The sequence below is a fragment of the Dasypus novemcinctus genome, chromosome 14 (genome assembly GCF_030445035.2).
Source record: "Dasypus novemcinctus isolate mDasNov1 chromosome 14, mDasNov1.1.hap2, whole genome shotgun sequence".
Classification (NCBI taxonomy): Eukaryota; Metazoa; Chordata; class Mammalia; order Cingulata; family Dasypodidae; genus Dasypus; species Dasypus novemcinctus.
The window spans coordinates 57,787,681-57,809,019 of record NC_080686.1 but is presented as its reverse complement, the minus strand read 5'-3'; positions in this window follow the sequence as shown (position 1 = coordinate 57,809,019).

The window sequence follows — 21,339 nt, the reverse complement described above, 5'->3', positions numbered from 1 at the left end:
CTGGGCCTCGGCTCAGTGAGGAGGCGCTCCCTTCCTTGGACACGGGGAAGGGGGAAGGATGGGCCCTGCTCCCAGAGGCTTGCGGTGGTGGGGCAGGGAGAGGAGGGGGCCACACTGAGCTGTGCTCCTGAAAACAAGGAGACAGGGATGGTCTGAGGAATGCCTTAGGGTCTGAAAGAGCTGTGAAGGGAAAGGGGAAGGCGCTGCCCACGTGAGAGGGCTTTGGAGCAGGGTTTGGATGCAGCTGCGGTTAGGTACCTAAATCCGAGCTGTGCGAGCTCTCCCGCAGTGCTCAGCAGATGCAGGCGGGGCGGTGGTCAAGGGGGGCAGCGAGCTGAAGAAGGGGAGGCGGCCTGGAGGCTGGCAGGGACTGGGAGAGAAACAGGAGGAATTGAGGATGGGCCTTTTCTGCTTGGTAAATGGAGGAAAGACAAAGAACAAGATCCTACTGAGGGCGGCGGACTTGGCCCAGTGGATAGGACATCCGTCTACCACATGGGAGGTCCACGGTTCAAACCCTAGGCCTCCTTGATCCGTGTGCAGCCGGCCCACGCGCAGTGCTGATGCGCGCAAGGAGTGCCCTGCCACGCAAGGGTGTTCCCCGCGTAGGGGAGCCCCACGCGCAAGGAGTGCACCCATAAGGAGAGCGAGAAAGAAAGTGTAGCCTGCCCAGGAATGGCACTGCACACATGGAGAGCTGACACAACAAGATGACGCAGCAAAAAGAAACACAGATTCCCGTGACGCTGACAACAACAGAAGCGGAGAAAGAAGACACAGCAAAATAAACACAGAGAACAGACAGCAGGGGTGGGGGGGAGGGGAGAGAAATAAAGAAATAAATCTTTAAAAAAAAAAAAAAGATCCTTCTGAGGTTCTAGAATAGATTTAGTGGGAGGGAGGATAAGGCACTGTGGTCAGATGGATATCTGCGAGGTGAGACAAGCTCCACGCAAGGGCGGCGAGCATGGGAGGCTGGGTGGGAGGCTGGGTGGAGGCAAAAAGGATGGGTCCTGAAGAAGCCAAAGAGTGGGTCGATGGCACAATGCTGAGGTCTCCCGACCTGATGGTAAAGTTGGAAGGAAAAGAAGAACTTGAATCGAGCACCAAGTCCTCAGAGCTTGTGCGGCGGGGACCGAGCCGTCGGTGGCGGGCAGCAACAAGAGTGGGGGAGCCCTGTGGGAGAGACTGGGAGCTCCTCCCCACACCCAGCCGCCTCTTCTTCCTTAGTAATAGGACATCTGACTTTTTCCTGGATCCACTGCCTCTCAGATTTTTCAAAAAATTGTGGTAACATATAAAACATACAATTTCCCAGTTTACTTTCAAGCATTCTATTCAGTGCCAATAATTATATTCACAAGGTTGTGCTACCACCTCCACCATCCACTACCAAAATATTTTCATTACCCTAAAAAGAAACTCTGCACCCAGTAAGCATTAACTCCCACCCTTCCCCCATACCTCATGCCTGGTAACCTGTAATCTACTTTCTGTCTGCATTAATTTGCATATTGTTATTTCATATAAATATGATCATACAATATTTATCCTTTTTTTTTTAAAGATTTATTTCTCTTCTCTCTGTGTCCATTCACTGTGTGTTCTTCTGTGACCGCTTCTATCCTTATCAGCGGCACGGGAATCTGTGTTTCTTTTTGTTGCATCATCTTGTTATGTCAGCTCTCCGTGTGTGCAGTGCCATTCCTAGGCAGGCTGCACTTTCTTTCACACTGGGCGGCTCTCCTTACAGGGCGCACTCCTTGCACATGGGGCTCCCCTACACGGGGGACACCCCTGCGTGGCAGAGCACTCCTTGCACGCATCAGCACTGCGCATGGGCCAGCTGCACATAGATCAGGGAGGCCTGGGGTTTGAGCCATGGACCTCCCATATAGTACGCGGATGCCCTAACCACTGGGCCAGGTCCACTTCCCAATATTTATCCTTTTGAGTCTAGCTTATTTCACTCGGCATGATGTCCTCAAGGTCAGGCCTTCTTTCCTTTTAAGGGCTGAATAATATTCCATTATATGTATATACCACACTTGGTTTATTCATGTATCTGTTGATGAACACTTGGGTTGCTTTCACCTTTTGGCACTTGTGAATAATGCTGCTATAGACATTGGTGTGCAATTATCTGTTTGAGTGACTTTCAGTTCTTTTGGTCACCCAGATTTTTTTTTTTAGGTACTCAGGGCTTGAACCTAGGACCTTGCTGAGCCATATCACCTCTCCTGAGTTGTTTTTTCATTTGTTTGTTGTTTTTTGTTGTTGTTTATAGAAGGTACTGGAAACCAAACCCAGGACCCTCCATGTGGGAAGCAAGCACTCAACCATTTGAGCCACATCTGCTCCCCCAGATTTTTTTAAATTTATATTTCCGAGACTACCTTGCAACATGGAGTAGTCACGAGGTTGTTCTATGGTACTTCTGGCAGCCCTTCTTGTATTCTTCCCTCTGTGGCTGACCTGGAACTGGGATGTGATGACTGGAGCTTGAGCTGCATCTTGGGCCATGAGGACAAGGGTCCCACCTTCAGAACGGCACAGCAATGTATGGGAAGAAGCCTGGGTCCCTGAGGACTTCAGGAAGCCAAACATATCTGTTCTGAACTGTCTACTTCTGAGATTTCCTTAACTTAAAAAAAAAAAAAAAAAAAACTTCACGTGAGACACTGTTATTTTGGGTTTTCTGCCATCCAAGAAACTAATACTAAAAGCTGGAAATGGTGTAGGACGATGGTACCAATCCCTAAGGAGGATGAACACATATTTGCCTATAAACAGCCATAAGGAGCTATAAGAACGCCAGTGACGGCTTCTATCCAGGCCTGAGGTAAACGGGTGTAGGCATTGAGTAGACTCCACTTACAAGATCTACAGGCAACTGTGGTCCTCAGTTCAAGTGAGGAGGAAGAGGGAGGGTCTGCAGAGAGTTAGAAGCCACAAGGAAGACACTGTCAATGGAACAGGTTTTCTAAAAGGCAAAGCGCAAGGAGTCAACAGGGAACACGACAATGGGAATGAGGCGGAAACTGTCACGCATTATTACGTGATTGACCGGAAGAAGGGTCGGTATTTCGGCCAATGGTCAGACCAAGCTCAAAATTGCCAGTGGAATTTAACCACAAAGTTTCCTGCAGCTGACTCCCGGTAGCAGGAGGCGGGCAGGAAGTGAGTGGAGCGTGGGGGGGGGGGGCAGCAGAGAGACTCCGCCCTCTCCTGTAGCCATGGCCTGTGTGCCCGAGCGCAGCAAGGGGCGCGGGTCCCAAGACCTGAGCGGTCTAGAAGTCGAGGCGTCCATATCCATCACGTGTATCATATTTCAGGTTAAGGTTTCCACTTTCTTTCCTCCAGCATTTTGAGCTTGACTTCCTCACCTAATTTCCATATTCACTTTGGAGGTCTCTACTGCCTATCTCTATCTTGAAAGGTGGATCCTGTTAGAGTGTTGAAAATGTAGATCCTGGGAAAAAGTATGCACCTTTACGAGAAACAATGGCAAGAGGAAATGTCAGCCTGCCCAAAGACTCCAAAGGAAGCCAGTGCAGGGAACTAGACCGAGGGAGAGCCCAGGAATGGTGGTGGGAAGGAAATTAGGCCTGTAAATTACAAAGGGGCAGCTGCAGGGTCCAAAGGCTGAAGGGAGGGCTTGGTTACTAAATTCAGGTGAAACACAAAGGTCACACAGGAGAAAGGGAGCAGGGCTCCTGGTGAGGGTTTGAGCACTGAGGAGTTGGGCAAGCCATGCAGACACTTTAACTGAAGTCCAGGGTCAGACCTAGGCAAAGAGCAAAATCTGGTTGTAGGAATTTAGCACAGGGTTGGGTGGATTAGCAACCAGGAGTGGTAGTGATCGACACATGCGACCGCAGCTGCTTCCATCCCCTCAGAGTGAGAATTGCGCAGAGGGCTCGGGGTGGGCCTGGACTTGCGGGTGGGACACGGGTTTCCAGCTGTGGAGAGGGGAGGGCCAGCCGAGCATCAGAATGGAGCATCAGAGCGTGGAAGCCGCTGCCACCGCTGAAACGCACACCCTGCTTCTCTCTAGTAACACCAACTGCGGGGGCTTAGCCAGGCCGCCAGCAACAGCTACCCCAGCACAGCACAGCAAGGACACAGCCTCTTAAGCGTAGAACTTGGACTCCGGAGCGTGACTCTGGGCTGTAAAAGTGAAGCAAAAACAAAAGGCCAGATGCTCCGGCCACACCCCAGATCAATAAAATCAGAATTACCTGGGTGGGACCCAGGCACGAGTGGATTGTAAAGTCCCCCAGATGATTCCAATGTGCAGCCAATTTAGAACCCGAGCTTGAACTCTGGCTCGGTCATTTGCCAGCTCTTTTTCTTTGGGCTCGTTACTCAGACTGTGCCTTTGTGAAATGTAGATAATACAAGCATCCCTCGACAGGGTTCTTTGTGAGCGCTGACTGTGTTTCGGCAGTGTCCGGCACACAATAACTGTTCAATAAATGATGGCTACTATGTTTAAAGGCGATGGGGATTCTGTTTGCAAACCCAAACCTGAAAATTAACATTCATGTTAGATAGACCCTTTGACTCTTTGGGGATCTGTCAAATCTCACCCTCTTAAATAGTCAAGTGGTTTGGGGAGCCCAGGGGTGGGGGTGGTGCTGGGTAGCGATCAGGTTCTGTGGTGCTGAAGGATGATCATATGCTGGTATTTCTTAACAGGATACAGCAGGAGAGAAAGCCAGGACCCACACAGGCTGGGGATTATATTTTTAAATGAGCAACTACATTTCTAGGAAGTCATCCACTTTCCAGAATTTAACTCTTTTTTTGGGTAACAACTTCATTGAGATACAATTCACATAACACACCATTCATTTACAATATACAATTCAATGGTTTTTATTATAATCAGAATGGTGTGATTGTTTTTCCCCCCATAAGTAATCTTCCAAAGGCTTATTAAAGTATATCTGGTATTCCTGGTCCATTCCCAAAAGGATTAAATCCAGCCCTGACCCACTCCAAACTTCAACACGTTTGGTACAGATGGTTCTTGAAACGTGGCTGTGTGGACCTGACACGGTTCAAAGTTTCTTTTTCAAGTCCCTTTTGCAGAGGCTGTGTGAGAAAAGCTAAGGCTCCCTCAGCACGGCGAACCCAGCAGGCACCGCTGCCCCCTTGGCAGCCAGCCCCCGGCAGAAGCCAGAGGGGCTACGGTGGGCTGTGAGGAGGGAGGAGGCGGAAGGGCTTCGAGCCGGTTCAGGGCTCACGAGGGTTGGCTAAGTCAAGGCCTCCCCGTGTCCCCCAGTAGCAGGGCAGGTGGGAGCAGTTTTCTGGGCTTGAAGCACATGATGAAAGGTTTGTCCTCACAGAATTCCCAGATGGAAGGTGACAGCTAGAAGTCTAGAAGTCGGGGCTGTTGGTTTTGGCGGCAGGACCCCCCACTCAGGATGGAGTCCCAAGTTCTCCCCGTCTGTCCGTGGGGTTGGTCCCTCATCCTTTTGTTTTCACTTTGTGTTAGAGAGCACTGTCCTCTGAGCACTAATCGCAGCCCTCAGTTCTAAAGTTTTAGCCAATTCTTTTTCATCTTAGGTTTCAGAAATGTGTGTGTTTATCTAAACACACATGCTGACACGTTACGCTTTGTCATCTCCAAGCACAACTCTCAAGCCTCCACGCTCGTAGACTGTATTTCCAGAGTCCTTGTTGGAAGTGGAGCCATCACAAAGACTTGTGGCTAGTAAAGGAGACTTCTGACTGGTCAGGATGGCTCCAAAACCTCCCTACCACACATCATCAAACTTGTTTAAATCAGTGCTTCCCAGCAACTCAAAGGATAAGAAACACCTGACTTAAAATACACATTCCCAGAACCCACCCTGTTTACAGCCTACCCTCTAGAGAGTCCTGGAAGAAGCAGGTTCTACAAGTACCTCCCGGAGAGTCTTTCCTTCCGAACGTTTTATTTTGCTTTGGGTTTTTTGTTTGTTTTATTTTTCAAATGCAGATGCCAGGACTGGAGATTTTGGTTTCATTGACCTGGGGCGGGGCCTAGTCTCTGATGGTTTTAGCCACACCCAGGTGGGTAAAATGTGCAGCTATTGAGAATCACTGATAATGTATCTCCAGGGACACTATTTTCACCAATTAGACCGTTATTTCCTGAACAGGTGTGCTCCAATGGTATTTCTTTTTTTAGGAGGTGCCAACAGAGATTGAACCCAGGACCTCATACATGGGAAGCAGGTGCTCAGACACTGAGCTACATCTCTTCCCCTCCAACTGGATTTTGTGATGTTGATTTCAATTAGGTTTTTCCTCTTCTGGACAAAATGTAACAGGTTTTATCATCATTATTAAAAACAACAACAACTCTGCTTTATTGAACTCTATGCCTCAGGTGAGACCTGTTACATACAAGCCCTCAGTCCTCTCAAGGGCCCTTTGAGGTTGATACTATTGGTATCCCCACTTTACTGAAGAAAAAAATCAAGACAGATTAAACAGCTTACATAGGGCGCCCCCTGAATAAGCAGCAAGGCCACACGCACCGAATGGCGGGCGAGTCCCCGAGCGCTACGCCCCGTGCTCAGCCTGACAGGGTTCTTCTGAGCCGTGAAGCCCCACATCCCAAGGACAGCACAAGGTCCCTTTCCAAGATACACATGCCTACTTTGTTCCCGTCCAGCACTGGGGGGCTGCACTGGAAGTACCTTTGGGTGAGTAATTCCCAGTGGATGGTGCATCCGAATTCTCTGGAGAGCTTGGTAACAACGCATAGACCTGGGTCCCATCCTCTGAGATTCTAACTCAATATGTCTGGGACGCAGTTCCGAAACCTGCATTTTTATAAGTATCCCCAGTGATTCTGATGCAAGCAGTTGGAGGACCATGCTTTAAACAAAAACGAAAAAGAAAGGGAAGGAAGGAAGGAGGGAGGGAGGGAGGATACTATAGGGAAAGGGGAAGACAAGTCACTACTGGGACCTGGCAGAGACCACGGCTGTGAAGCTCTGTCCAGAAACCGCCTGAGGGAAGGCTGCTCAGAAAGCCAGAAAGACCCCACCAAGACCCTGGCCACCAGGTCCCGAGGTCCCGTTTGGAACTCTTTCCAGGGTCAAGGGGAAGGCCCCAATAATTCCAAAATAGCCTCCCCACTGGTCCTAGAACACTCCAAACAAAAGGCCTCATCATTGGTCCCCTGAGAGCTAACGGGTGGGGACCAAAAGGCAACCAATCAGAAAAGAAAGAGCTGGGACCCTTCATCAACCTTAGGAAAGGGGAGGTGGAAAGGCCCTCAAAAGGCTTACTACGGGGTCCCACGTGCACCCTGTAGCCACCCACACGTGTGTGGGGTTGCGTACTTTTTTCTTTTCTCTCATTTCTCAAAAAACTCTTTACTCCCTTGTCCTCCCTATGACAATTCTTTAAATTCCTTTATACAAATAGCCAAAAACCTAGAACCCAGAACCCAGAGTGTTCTGTTAATAGAAGGAAGGAAGGGAGGAAGGGGGAGGGAGGGACGGGGAAGGAAGGAGGGGAAGGGAGGAAAGAAAAGGGGAAGAGGCCCCAAATGAGTAAGGAATCAGCCCTTGCTGGAAGGATAAGAAGCCCCCTTCCAGGTGGGCAGTGGGGACTGCATCTTCAATGGTTTCTTGACCCGTTTTCCATATCTGGATAATTTCTAGACCTCTTTCAAAGCCCAGTTCCTATGTCACACCTCCTCTGTGCTGTTTTCTTCTATGGCGCCATTAGGGAGAACCCCTCAGGAGTTTTATTCCAAGCATTAGTGCCTTTTCTTTGATATATGGGTTCAAGAGATGGATTCTGCTGCTTCAGTCTTTGTGGGTGACTGATTCATCTTGGGGGGGAGTGAAGCCACAACCCCCAGTCTACCACATGGGAGGCCCCCGGTTCAAACCCCGGGCCTCCTTGACCTGTGTGGAGCTGGCCCATGCACAGTGCTGATGCGCACAAGGAGTGCCCTGCCACGCAGGGGTGTCCCCCATGTAGGGGAGCCCCATGCGCAAGGAGTGCGCTCCGTAAGGAGAGCTGCCCAGCGAGAAAGAAAGTGCAGCCTGCCCAGGAATGGCGCCGCCCACACGGAGAGCTGACACAGCAGGATGACGCAAAAGAGGGAAGCACAGATTCCCCGTGCTGCTGATGGCAAGAGGCGGACAAAGAGGAGGCAGCGAGTAGACACAGAGAACAGACAACCAGGGTGGGGGGGAGGGGAGAGAAATAAATAAATAAATAAATAAAACAAATTATGAAAGAATTAACTTTAAAAAAAGCCCCTAAGCCCTTAAAGAACAATGGCTGTGCCAGACTCCTGGCGAAACTCTGCCTAGCCCAGTGTTAGGTCCATGTGGGCATGAAATGAGGGATGCTGATAGGTTTCATCAAGCACACCTCCTCCAGGCATGTGGGAGTAGCTGCCCGAAGGGCTCCAGGACAGGAAGGAGGTGAAGGAACGGCAAGCGTGTTTCAGGCGCAGGAGGCACTTGCCTGCCATGTGTTGCCAACCATGCACTAAGTCAATGCACCACACACTGGTGCAAACCTTTCCACAGCTTAATGCTTTGGCTCATTCCAGGTTCACCTCCAAAAGCTGGGACAGCAGGGGCTGACCAAAGACCAAGCAAGGCAGAAAGCCTCGCACTCCAAGGAGAAGAATCAAATCCTCCAACAAGGAGATCCCTGTGTTGAGTCTCCCACAGAGGAGGGCCCTGCATATATTGGGGTCAAGGGCATGGCCAGCTTGCCCTCACCCCACTGACTCATGCAACCCCCTGAGAACAGCATGTTCCACCGGAATCCAAGCAGCTCCGCTTAAAGGTTACCCACACCACGAAAGGCAGCTGCGGTGTCGATCAGGCCACAAAGGGCCTGCCTTCAAATTCCCCTCTGCCACCTTGTGTGTGGTCTGACCTTAAGCTGGCGATTATCACACTGATAAAAATACCTACACACTTAAACCCTTTCCCCAGCCAAGCCAGGTATATATACATCGATAAATAAATCCTTCCTCACTGGGTTACTGTGATGGTTAAATGAGTAAGCATGAAAGCTCCAGGTCCACAGTAGGCATTCCATAAAACTTTTTATTGAATAAAAGCATGTGACAACATAGCGGGTGAGTCATTCAACGTTCCCCAGGTCTGAACACTGCACGTTGGTGCTCCCAAATAAATGCCTGTCTTCCTCCTGCATACCTGATTGCCTGGGGCATGTCTCAAGGCATCCTTGGTAACTCTTCATGGGCCACCTCACCTACCCCAGTCCAAAATTCCAACAGCCACCCCCAGCTTCTCCCTCTCCTTTACCCCAGAGCAGTCACCAAGTGCTGCTGAGTCCTCCTCCTTTATATTCCTCCAATCTGTTCCTGCCTCTTTATTGCCACCTTGTCTTTGCCAGTTTAAAGCTACATCATTTCTCACCTGAAATATGGCAACAGCTTCCCATCTCAGTCCCTACCCTGCCCAGTTTATTGTTGGCAAGGCTAACATTTCTAAGCACGGAGCTGAACATGTGCATGGAGCCTTTGGAAGAAAGACTAATCTCAGCCCAGCTGACTTCTCCAGCCATAGGTTCCCCTTAAACTAGAGCTACCCTGACCTACCCCACCCCAGACCACTTCCACCCACCTCTCATTTCCCCACGCCTTTGTATAAGCTGGTCCCTCAGCCTGGAACAATCTTCATCCATTCCTCACCTCACTAGCCCTTAGTCAACCTTTAACACCCAGCTCCTGCGGAAGGTGTTCCCCGGGAGCCAGTGTAGCTCAGTGGTTGAGTGCTGGCTTCCCACATACAAGGTCCTAGGTTCAATCCTCAGGCCTGGTACTTCAAAAAAAGGCCTTCCTCAACCCTCCCACTCTTCTCCTCCCCTCCAAACCCTCTCCAATCTGGGTTGATTGCTCTCCTTCCAGGCGTCCTGAGCACCTTGTCCTATGGTTCTCCAAGCATCCACCGAATTATACAAAAACCTCATTATTTATCTGTCTCCCCAACTGCCACCTCCTCTATCCCATGCCCCAGACCATGAACTTGAAGTCTGGGACTGTGTGGTATTGTCACATATTTTCAGCACCTGACACAGGACCTGTCAATAGTCGGTGCCTTGATAAACATTTGTTGAAGTGTCAAATGCCAAAGACAGAGCAGCATGATAAAAGATATAGCCGTTTGACTATTATAGACAAGAAAATACCATGTTATACAATTAACATGTATAATTGTCATCCTTACAATTAACATATACAATAGTCATCCTTAATAATGATTTATTGGACAATATGAAAGTGTCTTTCATGTGGTCATTTCTTCCAAGGGGCATAACATAAAATACAACTGAGTGAAGGACTTTTTTTTTCGATGAGACTAAGATAATACTGTCTTCTTAGAACTTTCTGGTGATCAACACAAATACCAGAATCACTGTTGAAAAGAGTAGTAAAAAAGCGCACCCTGGAGCAACCAAGATTTTGATAGGCTCTAGATCACTATCTGTTCAAGATTAAATTTCTTGAGCAAGGTTGATAGTGCACACATCCTGTGTGGTAGATTAAAGATCCAAGTGTTTTAAATAGCAGGTGGCCAGGTTGCACATTCTGTTGGAAGTGTGAGCAAACTATTAAAAAGATGAGTGTCTCTCTATTCCACGCAGAAGTGGGTCACATCCTCCTCTACATAAACCCACACTCCAGTTATGCTGGACACTCACTTTCTCCAAAATACATCTCCCACCTTCCCACATCTCTGCCATTTTCTCCACCTGGAATGCCTCCTCTTCTAATTTCTACCTAACAATATTCATTTCCAGAGGCCCAACTCATTGTGAATAAGACATACAGATAGTCCACTTTCCCTCCTCTCACCCCCCATTACTTTCTTCCATATTACACTTTCACTGGATTCTTGGCCATCTGGCTTTAAACTACATTTCCCAGCCTCCTTTGTAACCAGGTTAGGCCAAATAACCAAGTTCTAGCCAACAGGTTGGCTCAGCCACTTTCAGCCTTAGAGAATCTGTTGTGCATTCCTCCATTCTCTCTTCATCCTTTCCGCATGCTGAAAGAGACATGGCAATGACCAAGCTTTGACTATACACATGAAAACAATACCCTACAGGACAGTGGAGCAAAGCAACAAGACAGAACAAAACCAGGTCCCTGTAAGGCCTTGTGCAGCTGAGTGCCCCACCACCCTGGACAGCCACCTACATCTGCACTGTTATATAAGAGAGAAACAAAATTATATAAGGTTGATCTTACATAAATCAATGTGTTTGGGGACCTCTGCATCTTAATTTATTTAATCATATATTGCTTCCTCTATGAAACTTTCCCTGAGAGCCCTGTCTGAAGTGCTGTAGCAAGTACTTTGGTATAATGGTCCTATAGCACTCCACATGATATTATAGTTATTTCTGTGCATTTCATGTTGTCCCTAGTGGATTATAAGTTTCTTGAGAGCTAAGACTACATAGATTTCATCTTTGATATCTGTGGAAGTTTGAAATTATTTATGAATTCCAAAAAAGAGATCTAGATTATGTTTGTAAACTGGCCGGTTCCTCTGGGCATGACACTCTTTGATTGTATTAGATTCAGCTGAGATGTCTTTGATTAAATTATGTCAAGATTAGGGCTTTGATTCGACCATGTCATTAGGGCATGCAGGGTTGATTCCCTGCCCACTTGTTCCTGCCCCCTTAGTGGGCTACATAAAGGGATAATCAGTCAAGAAGGCAAGAGAAGTAGATACACAGAGAAGATACACAGAGGATCCTGCCGCCTTGGAAGAGGGGTGAGCCTGAGAGATCACAGCTGACCATGTGAAGAGAATGGAGCAGCTGAGCATAGAAAGAAACGAGGCCTGGGTAGACAGCCTACAGCTGAGATTGGAAGAGCCTGGACCCATGGGGCATTAGAGGAAAGAGGAAGGCTGAATCCTCATAGACATCGCCTGCCATCTTGCTTCAACATGTGGCAACAGACTTTGGGTGAGGAAGTAACCTTGAGTTGGACTCTTTAGGGCCTTATGACTGTAAACACCATTTATGAAAGCCAACAGAGTTTTGGTACTTTGCCTCAGCACCCTTTTGGCTGACTAATACAATATCCCCCAGAGTAATCAGCACAATGTCTTGTATATGGACACCGCGTGAATAAACAGTGCTTCCCACCCATTTGCTTTTTTTAGAAGTGCGACAAAGATAGCAGCAGAAAGCGAATACACAACATATTTAAACTGAAACCAGAAAGAATGCAGCTGACAAATAAGAGGCCTCATGTGCTGAACTGGGAATAGTAATTCTCCAAAAATAAATGTATGGTGGTAACAAAGCCCAAAGAGACCACACCTAAAAACACAGATGGTCACTGATGCTCTGGATGGGACCCTTTCTTCCTCCCACTGGCTCCCTCCACCTCGGAAGACTGAGATGGGGATAGCACATGCTCTCAGGACCTGGACAGTCACTTCTCTGGACTGGACGACCTCCCCCTGGGCACTTGTCCATAACACCAGAGCTGTAAATACAGTTTCTCAGAGGGTAATGGAGAGAGAGTCACCAATACTGTTCTCCCAGACCATCCCAGAAAAGTGTAAGAAGGAGAGAGCATTTCAAGGTCATCCAGGAAAACAATCATAAGGGTGCAAGGTCTGGGACCATGCTGCTTGGATGTGAATCCCAGTCCTGCCGCTTACCAACTGGGCAACCGTGGACAATAATCTAAGTAACTGGACCACGTTGTGCCTCCATTTCCTAAAACAGAGGTGATAATATTAGCTACTCATGAGGTTGTTGCAGAATGGAGTTTATCCATGAAAGGCACCTAGAAGAGGGCCTGGCAGTCAGTAAGAGACAGTTGCTCTCATCTGCGTCAACCTTATCCTAGCTGTCATTACCCTTGGAGGTAGCTGACTCCGTAGGACCCAGTAGGTAGAGCAAATAAAACTCATTTTCCAGATAAGAACCTGAGGCTCAGAAGGAATTGCCAGGGGTAACCCATCAGAGAGGCAGGGCCGAGGTGTTCTGCCTCTAAACCGTGTGCTAAGGAGAGCACGGCAGCCTCCCCCGGGTGTGGGGGGCTCTGGTCCTGCACCTGCACCGCAGATAAGCTGTGGGCTTCAGGAGGGAGGCGGGCAGAGGATGCAGCCCTGCCGCAGGGCCTACGAGCTGAGGGGAGGCTGCAGGGCCCTCCTCCTCTCTGAGGGACTCTTCAGGAGTCGTGGGTGAGGGGCCCGCCTCTCTGGGGATCTCCCTGCCCCTTGCCAATCCCCCGGCAGGCTCCGGAGACCCTCCTGGGCCCTAAGCAGCCCCTAAAGGAGCTGAGACTTCTCTGCCAGGCTGGGTCCAGCGAAGGGGAAGGTGAGGGGTGGGTGTGGAGAGGAGCACCAGGAAGGTGCTTGGTGAATGTTTGCTGATAAAGACCAGATGAAGATATATGAGGGGACCAAAAAGGCACAGATAATGTCATGAGTGAGTATTTATAAAGGAAGTACTAAATGAGGAAGTGTAAATGTGGAAACAGAAAACAACGTTTGTTTGGGCAGTATCAAGGCACAGGTACTTGGAACTTCCTTTTGACGTCCTGGCCCTTTCAGTGAGCCAGGCTCTGTGTGTGTGTGTGTTATGCAGGCAAGGGAGATGGGGAGAAAGAAAGGCAGGAGGAGTCAAGGAAACATACAGAGCCAGGCCGTGTGTGTTTGTGTGTGTATATATATATGTGTGTGTGTGTGTGTGTGTGATGCAGGCAAGGGAGATGGGCAGAAAGAAAGGCAGGAGGAGTCAAGGAAACATATAGGTTATACCTAAGAGCAAAGAGGAGAAAGAGAAAAAGAAGGGAAAGGAGAGGAAGGAGGGGAGGGGAGAAGAGGGAAGAAAAGGGAAGTCAAAGATAGAGAGGAACTGAGAAAAAGAGGTAGAGAGCCATGCAGTACCACAGGGCTGTGAAAGTCTTCACCATCTCTGATTTTCAAAGTTCTCCCCTCCCTTAAAACCTGAGCAGAGAACAGCTTCTCTCCCTGAGAAAGCTCCCTTTCAGGAAAGAGCTGGGAGGTGCTGTAGCGAGATGCTGACCACCTCCACTGGCTACCCCCACCGCCTGCCTTTTTTGCTGTGACTCGCGTGCCCTGCTTCTTTCACAGAGTTGAAGAAAGGGTGCCGCCGTGGCCCCTCTCGGGCCTCAGTGTGTCGGGCAGGTGGGATTCTCCTGTCCAGTGTGCCAAGGACCATTCCCATCCCTAGGTTAGAGGGTCAGATGAAGACGAAGTCCAGGGACTCTCCCGCCCAAGGCCAAGGTCACCCAGCTTGGTGGTCAGTGGAGGACAGGTCTGGAGACTCCTCTGTCCTCCAGGGACACCCACCCCATCTTTGCAAACACAAAAGTGACACCAAATTGGGGCTCCCAGTTGGGCTGAAAAGAGCCCTGTCCCTGGAAAGGGCCGCCCCCTGGGCTGCTATTTCCAGCCCCCACACCACATGCTTGGCCACGGGGTGGTGAGGCCTCCTGGAGCCTGGAGCTCAGCACTTTACCCCGTGAACTTCCTCCCAGGTCAGGCCCTGCCTTGACTCCAGAAGATACTTGAGCCAAACAGCTGGCCTTGGGCCTGCCCAGCACCCTCCTCATATCTCCTTTCCGGTGGGGACTCCAGAGTCCAGTCCCTTCCTGCCCAGGCGCCTGCGCCCTTCACAGGGTCAGCAGGATGGGCTTGGAAATTCCTGACCCCCACGGCTCCAGCCCCAGAGCAGTCTCAGGACAGACCCGCCGGGCCTGACAACTTGAATCCAACCACGCCCCAACTCAGCCAGGCTCTTTCAGAGCTGCTGCTCCTTTGCAGGAGGTGAGGGGACCCGTCTGCCCCGGCCTCTGAGGCCCATGGAGCGCCCATGTCTTCCAGGGTATTCCCAGCAGGCCTGGCACTCACAGGAGCACAGGCCTGGGATTCCATAGATCAGGTTTAATCCTCTTAATCCAATGCCAGCGCAGCTCAGCTCTTCCTGCCGTTTCTGCCACAGCCCCAGGAGCCCGTGGGAGCCCCTTCCTGACTGCGCAGACCCAGAAATACTCAGTCAAAGAGAGGTCAGAGGACTGTGGACTGGAGCTTTCTGGGCTTCTCCTCCACCCCAAACCTAGTGTATTCATTTCCTAGGACTGCGGTAACAAATTACCACAGCTGGGTGGCTTAAAGCGACGGAAACTAACTCTCTCACAGTTCTGGAAGCCAGAAGTCCAAAAGAAGTTTCACTCAGCCAAATAGCAGGGCCCTGCCTTCCCCAGAGGCTCTAGGGGAGAATCTATTCCTTGCCTTTTCCAGCTGCTGGTGGCTCTTAGCTTTCCATGGCTTGTGGTCACACCACTCCAATCTTGGCTTCCATCATTATACGGCCTTCTCCTTTACTCTCTGAGATCTCCCTCTACCTGCCTATTGTAAGGATACATTTGATTGCGTTTAGGACTCACTCAATTATTCAAGGATAATCTCCCCATCTTAAGATCCTTGATTTAATCACATCTGCAAAAAAAAAAAATTTTTTTTTTTTCGTAAAAGGGTCTATTCACACGTTGCAGGCATTAAGACCTAGATATCTACAGGGCCATTACATAGCCTATCACACCTGACCATGCAGGAACTCTGGATGCAGAAAGATCCAAATCCTCCCCAACCCTAAATGTGTACCCCAGCTACCTCAGAGAGGGGGCTGCTAAGAGAAGCAGCATCAGTTCAGACAAGGAAAGAGCAGGCCATGAGACAGAACCCCAGACCCAGAGTCCTGGCCTTGAATGTCAGCCCTGCCTCTTCCTAGATGTGAACTTGAGCAGCTGTCTAGCTCATTCAGCTAATATTTACTGAGTGCCTTCTGTGTGCCAGGCACTCTGTTAGGTGCATCAGTTTCCTCGTCTGTGAAATGGGGGAAATCAATGCTATTAACTCTTTTTTTTTTTTTAGTTCTGGAAATTTATTTTTTCCATTTTATTTATTTTTTTAATTAATCAATTCTTTTTTTATACTTTTTTATTAACTCTTATTATTACATAGTAGGTGTTCAAGAGATACCAAGCCAAGTAGGTATGGAAAAAGCAGAACAAAACAGGATCATGGAAGCCACAGGAAAAGATAGTTCCTCAATACCTTGTTTGATCCCCACAACCACTTTGTGAATTGGGTGGTATTTTCATTTTACAAAGGAAAAAGTAAAGCTCAGAAAGTTAAGGTCAGGCAGACACAGCTGACACTCACTGCATATCCATGTTTCTCCAGGTCTTCTGAATAGGTGTTTTTCCATCAAATTTTCTTGCCCAACCTTCTTTAAAAAAAAAAAAATGATTTATTTTTTAATTTATTTCTCCCCACCCCTCATCATTTGCACTTCCTGTGTCTGTCCGTCTTCCTTGTTTCTTTTTTTTTATTTATTTCTCTCCCCCTTCTCCGCCCCGCCCCTCCCCCCAGGTGTCTGCTCTCTGTGTCCATTCACTGTGTGTTCTTCTGTGTCTGCTTGTATTCTTGTCAGTGGCACCAGGATTCTGTGTCTCTTTTTGTTGCATCATCTTGCTGTATCAGCTCTCTGTGTGCGCAGGACCACCCTGGGCAGGCTGCACTTTTTTCGTGCTGGGCAGCTCTCCTTACAGGGTGCACTCGTTGCATGTGGGGTTCCCTTACGTGGAGGACATCCCTGCATGGCATGGCACTCCTTGCACACATCAGCACTGCGCTGGGCCAGCTCATCACACGGGTCAGGAGGCCCTGGGTTTGAACCCTGGACTTCCCATGTGGTAGACGGACACTCTATCCATTGAGCCAAATCCACTTCCCTTCCTTATTTCTTTAGGAGGCACTGGGAACGGAACCCAAGACCTCCAATGTGGGAAGGAGGTGTCTAATTGCTCAAGCCACCTCTGTTCCCAGCTTGTTGTGTCTCTCATTATGTTTTTCTTCTTGTGTCTCTCGCTGCTTCAGCTTGCCATGCCTGCCCATTGTTCCAGCTCCCTGTCTTCTTTAGGAGGTAATGGGAACTGAACCAGGGACCTCCCATGTGATAGACAGGTGCTCAATCGCTTGAGCCACATCCGCTTGCCTTGACCAAGCTTCTTAAAAGAATTGTCTACGGGAAGCGGACTTGGGCCAAGGCAAGTGGATGAGAGACACATGGGAGGTCCACAGTTCAAACGCTGGGCTTCTTTGACCCCTGTGGAACTGGCCCACGTGCAGTGCTGATGCGCACAAGGAGTGCCCTGCCACGCAGGGGTGTCCCCCGCGTAGGGGAGCTCCACGCGCAAAGAGTGCGCCCTGTAAGGAGAGCCGCCCAGCACGAAAGAAAGTGCAGCCTGCCCAAGAAGGGCGCCGCAATATTGTGAAATCCAATTGACAGTGTTAGAGGATTTTCACAAGTGGATTTTTGAGGAGTATGACTCTGTTGGAATATTTTCCTCTGTTATACTGTTAGAAAGAAACAAAAAACCTGACCCAAACTGGCTTAAATAAAAATATAATTTATTATATCACATAGGAAAAGGCCCAGAGGAAGAGCAGATTCCAGAGACAGCTGATAAAGTGGATCAGCAATGTCATCAAAGATTCCAGTTCTGCCATTTCTACTCTCTGCTATCTTTGGAGTGACCAGAAAGAAACCAGCCCCTCAGGTGGTTTTCTTTCTGGTCATGAGAGCACTGCAGCAGTTTCGGGTATCACATCCAGACTCGACCAAGTCCACAGGCAAAAAGAACATCTCATCCTTACCTCTGTCATAAGAACTCTTCCCTTCATGTTTCATTGGTCAGAATGGGTCACAAGTCCATTCCTAAGCCAATCTCTGGAAAGGGGAATGGGAGCAACAGTATTGTCTTCCACTACCAAGATCCAGTCCTCAGGGCAGGAAGATGTGCATGCTTGTATAGAGCAGGATAGACACCTCTTGGGAAGGAAGAGGAACATGTGTTGGTAGGCATCCAGGGCACCTGCAATACTTTCCATACATTTCCTTTTCCTGGTTCTCATGCTTTTATGTCCACTCTATCTCTTGGTGTTCTCTCCTGGGTCCTCTTTCTCTGAAGGTAGCTTAAATGTTTATTTCCCTAAGGGTTCTGTGCCCAAACTTCTGGTCATACACCATACTCTCTTCTTGGACAATCTCATCCTCACCCATGATTTTAACTTCCACCTGTATGTCCAGGAGCTCAAATCTACACCCACTGCTCTTGACCTCTAGACCCAAATATAACTGCCTGCTACATGAAGTCCCAAGGAAGCCTCAAATTCACCATATCTAAAATAGCACTGGTCTTGACCTCCCCTTTCCAGCATCTGTTCTTCCTCTTATGTTTGTGGTTTGGGTTAGTAGAATCACCTTCCATTCTCAAAACTACTCCTTCTACCCCATCAAACTGGTTACCAAGCCTGGGACTCCACCCCTTTATCTCAAATATATCTATCCTCTTTGTCCTCACAGCCGCTGCCTGGGTTGGAACCTTGTCATTTCTCCCTTAGGTATCATAATGGCCTCCTAACTCAGCCCACCTTATACAGCTACCAGAACAGTCTTTCTCAAACACAGGTCTTGTAATGCCCATTCTTGTCCATATTCCCAAGCTTCTGAACATGGCCTACTTGGCCCTCCATGAGCATGCCTTGACTCTAATGCACCTGCACCACCCCCTGCTACCCCCACACTCTACATTCCAACAACATTGAACTCCCACATCATGTCACTCCTCTGAGCCTTTGTACATGCTGTTCCCACTGCCCAGGGCACCCATTTCCCACCTGTCTCCTTGGAAAACTTGTATTCTTCCTTTAAAACTCAGCTTAGTTGTCACCTCCACAACAGAGTCTTCACTGATTCCCTCCTTATAAACTCAACCAGTGCTTCCTCTGTGCAACAGCATCCTTTTTTTTTTAAGATTTATTTTTTAGTTATTTCTCCCCCTACCACCCAAAAGTCTGCTCTCTGTCCATTCGTGTGTGTCCTTCTGTGTCTGCTTGCATTCTTGTCAGCAGCACTGGGAGTCTGTGTTTCTTTTTGTTGCATCATCTTGCTCCATCAGCTCTCAGTGTGTGCAGCACCACTCCTGGGCAGGCTGCACTTTTTTTCATGCAGGGTGGCTCTCCTTACAAGGCGCACTCCTTGCGCGTGGCTCCCCTACACGGGGGACACCCATGTGGCACGGTACTCCTTGTGTGCATCAGCACTGCGTGTGGGCCAGTTCACCACACAGGTCAGGAGGCCTTGGGTTTGAACCCTGGACCTCCCACGTGGTAGGAGGCCGCTCTATCAGTTAAGCCAAATCCGCTTCCCTTCGTCCTTCATTTTTTATAAACATTTATTGAGCACTTACCATATGCCAGGCACTGAGGTACAAGGAATACAACAAACATGGTCCCTACCCTGTAGGAGGGAGAGGGCAAGGAAACAGCTAAGTACAGTCGAACAAGACAAAGTGACATAATGGGAGAGGATCTCAGGGAAGATCTGAACGGGCACCTGACGGACATAGGAGTTCATCTGGTGAAGGGGATAAAGGGAGCCAGGCAGAGGAACTAGCACTGGGCAGGTGAGATAGAGCATAGTACGTCCAAAAAACATAAAGTTGTCAAGCCTAAGCCTTGCACGCGCTTCACTTGATGGACTCCTCACACAGGTTCACCTACTGGCCTTTCCTACTGGGAGAACCCCTAGAGGGCAGGCTCCACATTGACTCACCTCTGCTTCTCTTGCCTACTGCAGGGCGTAGTGTGACTCCCAGCAGGAACCAGGGGATTTCTGATGAAGGAAGAGACAATGAGCCCAACTGAGGTATTGCATAAACTGAGAAACTCTGCCCAGGCAAGCTTATCCCGAGGGAAGGGGTTGGGGGTGGAGGTTTGGACCCACCCTCATACCTGCACCCAGACTTCCCAGCAGGCACCTGGCCCCATGGGCAGCAGAAGGTGTTGCTACACTGCTGCCCCCAAGGGCAGCCCCCCTGGCACATCCCTTCAGGCTTTTCTCACTGGCTAAGGGAAGGGCAGAAGCACCCAGCCAGAGTGCTGCAGAAGGGGACAACCCAGAGAGCCTTCCAGCCTCCAGATCGTCCTCAGCCCCACTACCTGACCTCCCCACTTCAGTGTGCCAAACAGCTTCTGTTCTCCCCTCTCTGAAAGGCAGGTTTCTTAACTGGTCCTGGAACAAATAAGACACAGCAGGCCCAAACTGCAACACAGAATTGTGCACAACCGAACTAGTTTGCTTTGGTACTTTAAAGAAGTCCACAGAACCAGACAGAGTAAAACCTGAACTTGGCTGAGTCCTCGAGCCAATCCTAGAACCAAAGAGGCCCCAAGTGGCTTCACTAGAAAGATCCTGATTGATCAGCCTTTCTCACACTTTTGCATTTTAGACAGACAAAGTCCCAAAGATGCTCTCTCATCTGTGAAACTCAGTGGTCCAGGGCAGAAGTACACTGAGTCCACCTGAATATCCATCCACTAAGGACCCTGTTTGCCATCTCTGATGTCTCTTTGTGCCTGCAGGGAGCTATGCAAACAATGGACAGACATTGCCTAGGGTTCAGGGCACAGCCCATCCAGGCTGAGAGCAGCCAAGCCCTGCAGGAAGGAAGCTAAGTGTCCCCAGCTACATCCCCATGGCGTTGGCAGGAAGCTGAGGAGAAAGAAGAATTACATATACTGTTATATTCCCACCTTTACCTCGGGATTATGAGAGTCTGGTTTAACTGGCCAAACCAACAATGGATTAGGACAATTTTAGAGAAATATCTGGAGAATGCAGGATTATTCATTTCCCCAGAACAATAGGTCTAAAAAGTATTCAGAACCATTTGGAGCAGGGACATCCCAGAAGGAAGGTGCCCTGGAATGGGAGTGAGCAGAGATGAATCTGCCAATTCAATTGCCCTGGCTCTTTCCATTTACTTACCATCTTCCTCACAATCTGTTTTGGGGCCCGGGGATAGGAGCAACAGCTCCTATTTCCTTTTGCAAGTCCCAGGGAGTACAAAGGCAAAACTCCCCACTTTTGCTGCAGACACTTAGTCTGCAGGCCTGAGGCTGGTTCCTCCTTACTTGACCTTTCCAAATTCTCTACTACTTCCTTACCTCCCTGCCAGTCAATGAAAGGCATTTCTGCCCTCCCACTCATCCACCCACCACCAGGGCTTTAGAACCATGGGGGTGGGGTGGGGGTAGTGCTGAGGGGGAAAGTGACTAACGCACACAGTTCAGGAAGAGACTAGTCCCCCATAACGACACCCCCAGGAGCCCTAGGGCCCCTGTGGAGAAGGGTTCTTTTTCCCTGCTTCTCCTGATTTTCGCCACTAAAACATGGAAATAAGAACTGGGATCCTAAGGGTGA